This window comes from Chrysochloris asiatica, unplaced genomic scaffold, assembly GCF_000296735.1.
Source record: "Chrysochloris asiatica unplaced genomic scaffold, ChrAsi1.0 scaffold00034, whole genome shotgun sequence".
Lineage (NCBI taxonomy): Eukaryota > Metazoa > Chordata > Mammalia > Afrosoricida > Chrysochloridae > Chrysochloris > Chrysochloris asiatica.
Genome location: NW_006408552.1, coordinates 575,717 through 581,892, shown reverse-complemented (window position 1 = coordinate 581,892; position 6,176 = coordinate 575,717).

Below are 6,176 nucleotides of genomic sequence, written 5' to 3'. Positions count from 1 at the left end.
CAACCAAACAAAACAAGCTAGTTGGTGTGCACAGTCAGTGTAGAACTATGTTACTGGCGCAGGGTTTTCAACAGCAGATTTTTCAGAAATAGATGGATCACCAGACTTTTCAAGATACCTCTGGGTGGATGCCAACCTCCAATCTTTCCGTTAGTACTGCAGCACCTCTTATTGAGGACCTACTTTAGGTTCCCATCCTGTGGCTCTCCTAAGGACATGTTACAATGGGAGTGCTAAAATTACGGGACTTATCCAAAGCCTTGAAGGTAACGAGGCTTTGCTGGAGACTGCCAGCCTCCAAAAGACAGTCCGATGTTCTGGATCTCCCATGCTTTGGGGTTTGGTCGTGTCGCATTTCGAGGTTGCCTGAGAGGTTTACCTTAGGAAGAAGGAACTAGGATGCTGCTGGCCCACGTCGCTTCCGAGAGCGTTCGAAAACTACACCTCCCAGAGTTCCCTGCGACCACGCGGCGCTCTGCACGAGACTGTCTACTGCGAGCCGGGGGGAGGGGTGGGAGAGGCGTGGCTTTGACTGGTCCCACCTGCCCGGGGAAGTGGGGTGTACCTGGCATTACCAGCTGCTGAACAAACTACCAGACTTGACCACCTGCCCTACAGGGTTTCCGAGGCTGTCGGTCTGTACGGGAGCAGAAAGCCTCATCGTTCTCCCACAGAGCGGCTGAAGGATTCTATCTTACGGTTGGCAGTCCAACGCTTAACCCACTACCCTATAGGACTCCTTGACTACAGGCCTTGGCTATATGGAGGGGGCTGGGAAGTAAGCAAAAGAGATTGACTGTGGGACCCTGAATCCCTTTGGGGATTTAGTCTGCCCTCGTGCTGGGCCACGAAAAGGTGCAGAGGTGTCTCTCGGAAGAAAAAGCAGGACTATTTAACAAAAACAATCACTGACGGGAGAATTCGGGGATTTGACAGTTCACGGGTCTTAGGAATGATGGGGCAGCTTCCGAAACCCTGTACTGGGTCGCTATGAGTCGGAACCGATTCCACTGGCATGCAACAGCTGCAGCAGGGATGGTGGAGGGAGGAATAGGAGCAAAGCCCAAGTCTGAGTGGCTGGAGGGGCCCTCCGAGTAACGGAGACCAATTAGTTGTGAGCAGTAAACAAAGCCCAGGAGTAGTGGCATGATGGTGCCACAGGCCCCTTGGCTGAAAGCACACAATTCACTAGAAAAGTCCGCCAACTCCCTGGCCCCCTCCCCTTAAGTCTCTGCATTTTATTTCATTTCATTTTACTTGGGTCCATAATCAATGCTCATGGCCTCATGGAAGCAGCAGTAGAGAAATCAAAAGCAAAGATGTCAATTTGAGAACTAAGGTGCGCCTGACCCAAGCCATGGTATTTTCAGTTGCCTCATAACGCATGGTATTTTCAATAACCTCATGTGCATGTGAAAGCTGGACAGTGAATAAGGAAGACCATAGAAGAATTGATGCTTTTGCGTTATGGTGTTGAAGGAGAATATTGAAAGTGCTATGGGCTGCCAAAAGAACCAACAGATCTGTGTTGGAAGAAGTGCAGCCCGAGTGCTCCTTGGAGGCCAAGATGGCCAAAGTTTGTGTCTCATACTTTGGACATATTGTCAGCAGGGACCAGTCGCTGGAGAATGATATCATGTTTGGTAAGGTGGAGGGTCAGAGAAAAAGAGGAAGACCCCCAATGAGATGGACTGGCCAAGTGGCAGCATCGATGGACTCAAGCGTGGCAATAGTGGTGAGGTTGGCCCAGGATCGGGCAGTGTTTCGTTCTGCTGTGCATAATGTTGCTATGGGTCGGTACCAACTCGATGACACCTATCAACAAGAACAACATAATGCATGTGAAAGTTGGACAATGAATAAGGAAGACCGTAGAAGAAGTGATGTATTTGAATTACAGTGTACGAAAAGAACATTGAAAGTATCATGAACTGTCAAGAGAACAAACAAATCTGTTTTGGATGAAGCATAGCTGGATTGGGCCATAGAACCAAGACTTCCTTTGCCAGGAAGTTGTCAGGAGGGAGACAGACATCATGTTTGGTAAAGTGGAGGGACAATGAAACAGAGGAATACCCCCAATGAAATGGATTGACATAGTGGCAGCAACAATGGGCTCAAACATCACAATTGTGAGGATGACCCAGGACTGGGCAGTATTTTGTTTCGTTGTACATGGGGTCGCTATGAGTTGGGACCTACTTGAGGCCACTTAACAACAAGAACAAAGACTCAGCAGTTCTGAAGAGTTTGGCTCCACTACTGGGAAACCAGAAGACCTTTCCCAGGAGTCCCCAGGAGTTTCAAACAGCATGGCTGCCCCTCCCTTAGTTTTGCTACCCTGAGCCTTAGAGGAAAAGCCTGCGTTTATTAGCGGAGTCCTGGTGTGGTGCTGTGGGTTAAAGCGCAGGACTGCAAAGTCGTTTTGAACCACAAGGTTGGCGGTTCAAGCCAGCTGCTCCTTGGACACCCTATACAGGGTCACTATGGGTCAGAACTGACTCGACAGTACTTAACAACAACCACCCCTCAATAGCATAACTAAAGGCAAGGGCAGCACTTTCAATCTACCAGTCACTCCATGGTAAAGATTTACAGCCTCAGAAATCCTATACAAACTCACTATGGATCCAAACCACAGCACACAACCACCACCACCTTGCAGTCCTGGTGTGGCGCTGTAGGATAAGCACTGGACTACAAGGTCATTTGAATCTCAAAGTTGGCGGTTCAAACTTACCAACAATTCCTCAGAAACCCCAGCCAGGGTTGATAACAATCACCCCTCAATACTTACAACAACCACACTAATATCACTTACCACTCTTCAAGCATCCGCTATGACTTTGTTCTTCAATTAGCCTGGTGTCTCAGTGGTTCCATTCATGGCTGCTAACTGAAATGTTAGTGGTTTGAATTTGCGGAGAACGATGTGGCAGTCTGCTTCCACAAAGATTACATCCTTAGAAACCCTGTGAGGTAGTTTCACTCTGTACTATGAGTGTGTTTTAAAACAATGTTTGTTTTTAAGACGTGGTGGCTCAGTCACTAAAGTGCTTAGCTGCGAACTTTAACCCTCCAGTCACCTCAGGGGAGAAAACACCTGGTGCTATGCTCCCATAAAGATTGGAACCTCAGAAACCCTATGAGACAGTTCTATAAGTCTTTGTCTATGTAGGAGTCCTGGTGTGGTGCTATAGGATAAGCACTGGACTGTTAACCACAAGGTAGACTGTTCAAACCCACAAGCCACTCCTCAAAAACCCTATACAGAGACGCTGCGAATCGGAACCGACTCGAAGGCACTTAACAAGAAGTCTATGTGATTCTTAAGAGATTTATGATGAAGTATCACTTCCATTTTTGAAAGGAACAAACCGAGGGACAGAAAGCCACTGTTTAAGATGGGGCAGTTAGTGAGTGTGGTTCACACAAGGCCTGTTCCATAGGAAGTATTCAATACATGAATGACGTGGCTTCACTGGGAATCAGATCTGGTTAAGCCAAAGACTGTTTTCAAGTGGGGCCACAGAACAAATGGATGTAGAGTGGCTCATTTCTGGGGCTTTCAATGACCAATTATCCATCATGTCCGCGTTGTGTGCCAAGGACTGATGCAGTGTCTGTCCCAGGAAGCTCTGTGGTTGATCAGGTCACAGAGCTTTGGCTAAGACCCAGGATCAGCTTCTTTAAGTCCTTAGAGACTGACTCCTTTTCCTCCTGGGGGCTTCAGGTTTCCATGATAGGAGGTCATGGGAGGTTGAAGATTGTGCTCCTGAGAGTGCCTTGTAAATCACTTTGCCACAGGCTCCGCAGCCAATCCTGCTCTCATTTGTCTTTGGCTTCTCGAATGCCCTGAGCGCTGTTGCTGTTAAGTGCTATGGAGTCGGTTCCCACTCACAGGGAGTGCCAACTCATACAGTTTTCGAGGAGCAGCTGGTGAGCTTGAACTGCCGATCTTGTAGTTAAGCGGCTTTGCAGTCTGATGCATTAACCCACAGCGCCACACCAGGACTCCTGGACTTAGTGCTTGTTTAACAGAAATACCAAATGGATGGCCTTAGCAAACACACGTATTTTCTCATAGTGTAAGAGGCTAGAAGTCTGAATTCAGGGGGCTGGCTCTAAGAGCGGGCTCTGTCAGCTCTGGTGGCCGATCCTTGTCTCTTGTTGAGTTTCTGCTTGTTGGAAATCTTCAGGTGGCATGACATCTCTCTTTCCCCATCTCTGTTCCTTGCATGCTTGTCCAATCATTTAAAAGAGATTCTTTTACTATAGTTTTGTTGCGGAAGCGTGAGTCAGAAAGAACTCAGCTCAGAAAACTTAAAGAGCAAAGTTTATTGCTGGCGGCCAGAGTGTCAGCTCAAGCCCAAATCACTCTGACCCGGAAGTGAAGAGGGGAACAGGGTTTTATACAAAAATACAAAGTGGTTACAACACACAGATTTGTCTTGTCAGCTGGGGTGGTAAATTCTAGCAGACCCTTATCCTGGAAGTGGGAGTAAACCCACCAATAAACCCTTATCTTGGATGTATGGATGCGCTAAGTTTTATCCCGTTTGTTCAGGTGTCCTTGGGTCATTCTGGCCTTCAAGGTTTTTCTGTAAGAAGTTTATTTATTATTTTTCCATAGGGTGAGGTTGGGGGAAAGGGGAGCAGGATGAACTATGCTATAATATTTCAAATGGAAAATGGGATTGTTAGTTATACTATAATATTTCAAATGGGGCTGTTAATTATACTATAACAGTTTCAGGGAACACCAAAATCAATTGGCATAACATAATCCACAAAAACAAAGTTCTACATCCTACTTTGGTGAGTAACAACTGAGGTCTTAATAGCTCAGGAGCGGCCAGCTAAGGGACAACTATTAGTCTCTCCCTGTCTGATGAAAACAAGCGTGACATGGACCATCTACAAGAAAGAGACGAGAGACAAAACAAAACAGGCACAGATGAAAATTGTGGCACCCTGAACTTTAGAAGAAAGGTTAGAAAGGTGGATGGAGTGCTGGCTGGGAGGAGAGGCCGAACAGGGACCATGAGAGAGATAGACTGGTCAATGGCTGGCCAGATGCAGGCCAACCATCTTGTAAGCAGCTTTGGCAGTGGAGGGAGGCCTGGCAGAGCAGATCTGAATGGGTGATGGAAAAGGTTGGATTTATTCTATTTCCCCACACTCCCCTGGTAACCAGAAGTGTGGCCAGCTCTCACCCTCATCCACCCCCAGCACAGACCCTACTCTCGGGAGCTTGGAGCCATGTGGTTGGAAGCCATACCAGTGTGAGGTGGGGCTTGTTGCACCCCTTTGGTGTGCCACCACTTAGGTGCCTGTTTTCAGGTGGGCTCAGCTCCAGACCTACAAAACCCACAGAGCCACCAGACCACCATTTAACCAGTCACCCTAACCTGGCTTCCCCATGGTCCTGACAGTGAATCAGCTCCATCAAGGCCCCTATGAACTACTTCTGGATTGAGTGCTCTGAACACAGGTAACACCGAGGCCAAAGGAACTCTGCTGTCACATCCCTTCCACAACCACCTCATGAGCTCCTTGAATTGCAGGAAATCACCAGAGATTTCTCCCCTCTGGGTTCAACAACTAAACTGTTTGTTTTTACAAATATGATAACTCCTAAATGCCCCCAAGACAACAGACAATTTTAGCTCACATGAAGAAACAAGAGAGAATGGCTGAAACAAATGACCAAAATGCAGAGCCAGAACACATTTCTGAATAAGAAGGGGTAATGGAACTAACTGAAAAAGAATCCAAAAGAATGGTAATTAGTTACCTTCAAAGGATCAAAGAAAGCAAGGAGAACACAATACAAACTTTAGAAGAATTCAAAAACACACTACAAGAACAAACAGACTAAACAAACACGATTTTGAAACAATACAAAACCTGCAATTAGAAATCCAGAAGATTAATGCTAAGATTTCAGAAATGGACAATACATTGAAAAGGCAAAGAGTGGATGTGAAGCAATGGAAGCCAGAATTAGTGAGCTTGAAGATAAATCTTTCAATACTAGTATGCTAGAAGAACAATCAGGAAAAAAAAAGGGTGAAAAAAATCCAAAGAAAGCCTAAGAATTATGTGGAACACCATGAAAAAGAACAATTTATGAGTGATCAGCATTCCAGAACAGGAAGAGACAAGCACAGAGA